Source organism: Phocoena sinus, chromosome 18 (genome assembly GCF_008692025.1).
Source record: "Phocoena sinus isolate mPhoSin1 chromosome 18, mPhoSin1.pri, whole genome shotgun sequence".
Lineage (NCBI taxonomy): Eukaryota > Metazoa > Chordata > Mammalia > Artiodactyla > Phocoenidae > Phocoena > Phocoena sinus.
The window spans coordinates 51829261-51831871 of record NC_045780.1 but is presented as its reverse complement, the minus strand read 5'-3'; positions in this window follow the sequence as shown (position 1 = coordinate 51831871).

Here is a 2611-nt window from a genome sequence, read left to right as displayed (position 1 = left end):
GACCAGCTTGTTTTTCACTGTGCAGGCAATAACTAATACTAATTTATTAGTAAGTGTTTAAAGGAAATATAAATGTTACAAATGGACATTATTTATGTTAAACACACAATTATCAAGGAAATATGAAAGCTGTTACATTAAAATGCCAAATTTCTGTTATGTTTTATTGTGGTGAGTAACCAGATATATACACATTCAGTTTTCTGAGGTTGATTATCTGATTGATTGTTTCCAGTGGCACCTTGTGTCTTTCCATCTCTGGTTTCCTGCCTTTGGAGCATTTCATTGTTTAATCATTATTGTACCATAGGTGAAAGTTGAAAGGCTGAAATGAGATTTTGGAATCACTCATCTCAGTTCATAAGCTCTGAGTGCAAGATGGGATGAAATTAATAAGATGAAAGGTTCCTACTTGACAGGAGATAGAAATGATAACAAAATTTAACACAAGGCAAAATGAAGTGACCACTAAATAACTGTGTACTGACTGCTCTTGAGGTTCACATGTCTGTATCTCTTAGCACATAATCCCTTTCTTTCCCTGACAAAAATCATCTAGAATTAGCATTTACTCTTTTCCCATATCATTATCTTAAACTCAGCCTAGTGTTTCAGAGGTTTCTATGAGTCATCCCTCACCTTTGCTGGATTTCAGCTGCCTAATCTGAGCTGGGTATTTTGAGATACAGGTGTTGTGAATTCAGGAGCTATATGAGAAGTACAAGAGAGCAAAACCCATGGAAAACCCTCTCTCAGGAGTCACCCAAAAGAGGCTACCTTCTCTTGAACTGTTAGTTGTCAAGTTACAATAATAATAATAATGCCCACATAATTCATTATAGTAAATGTAGGCAGAATAAATACAATTTAGATTCTTGGAAGAAAACCAAAAGATGTGGCAGCTCTAAGATGGAAATGTCCCGAAATCCAAAGAGTGCAGAGGCCAAGCTTGTGAAGAACAATGTATCTGGCTGGACTGACTTGCTTTCAGTCGTTAGTCAGCCTCAGAAGTGACAACGTTAAATCATCAACTGGGCTTCCCTGGTGGCGCAGTGGTTAAGAGTCCGACTGCCGATGCAGGGGACACGGGTTCGTGCCCCGTTCCGGGAAGATCCCACATGCTGCGGAGCGGCTGGGTCCGTGAGCCATGGCCGCTGAGCCTGCGCGTCCGGAGCCTGTGCTCCGCAACGGGAGAGGCCACAACAGTGAGAGGCCCGCGTACCAAAAAAAAAAAAAAAAAAAAAAAAAAAAAATAATAATAATAATAATAATCAACTGATCGAATGTGTATACCCAAATCAGAAAATCTCACTGAACACTTTCAAGATTCAAGGCTCACTTAAGCACAGGGAATAACTCCATAATGGTAGGAAGGCAGCACGCGTAATGGAAAAAGCACAAAAGTCAAAAAACAGTATGATATCCTTGATTGTTTCATCAATATGGTTGACCTCAAACAAGTCAGTTAATATCTTAGAGTTCCAGTTGAATTATCTATAAAATATAGATATTAATATTCCCAACCTAATTCTTACATGGAATCAACAAATTTTTAGCGTACTTACTATATAATTTTATTGTCCCCTCTAAAACATAGGTATACTCAAATGCAGAAGACATAGTTCCTGCCCTCCAGCAACTCACAATCACAAGAGACAAATAAATTAAAGCAATTAATTTGTTATAGTTACTAGAATATAGATACCTACAGTAAGAATCGAAAGTTCAGGGAAACTCATCAGAGGGATTGGACCTTAAAGGACGTTTTTTTGTTTTGTTTTGTTTTCGGTACGCGGGCCTCTCACTGTTGCGGCCTCTCCCGTTGTGGAGCACAGGCTCTGGACCCGCAGGCTCAGCGGCCATGGCTCACGGGCCCAGCCGCTCAGCGGCACGTGGGACTCTCTCCGACCAGGGCGCGAAGCTGCGTCCCCTACCATGGGCAGGCAGACTCTCAACCACTGCGCCACCAGGGAAGCCCCTTAAAGGAAGTTTTGAATTGAGCTTTAAAGGAAGTTTTCCCAGCAGACCAGGAGTTACTGACATTACTGGCAAAATGACCATCTAATAGGGAAACTGAAGGGGTGAACCAGCACGGCCAGTTCAGGAAAAGGGCTGACCCCCAACACGTTAAAGGAGGGGCTGTGAGAGGTGGGGCTGGAGAGGTCACAGGGCCTGTGTTCCACACAGAAGGGTTTGCCCTTTTCCATGGCCAGTGTTTCTCAAGTGTCTGAGGACTGCATGCTGCAGACTCATCTGGATGTTTGTTTAAAATGCAGATTCCTGACCTTCAACTCTGATTCATAGCATCAGAACCTCTGGGGTGGGACCCAGAAGTCTTTAACAAAGACTTCAAGTAGCTCTTATACATCTAAAATTGGGGAAGCCCTGCAGTGTAGAGATTTGAAGAACACTGAGTACTTTAAACAAGAAGTAACAGGATAAATTCTGTTCTCATAAGACACTGCTTTGGAAGCAATGTGTAGCATGACTACGAGATGGAAAGTAAGGGGATGGGTTAAACAGCTACTGCAACTGACAGGTGAGAGAGATGAGGGTCTGAGGGAGGAAAGGGTGTGAAGATGGTGAAGGGCAGATCTGGAAAGACACAGTC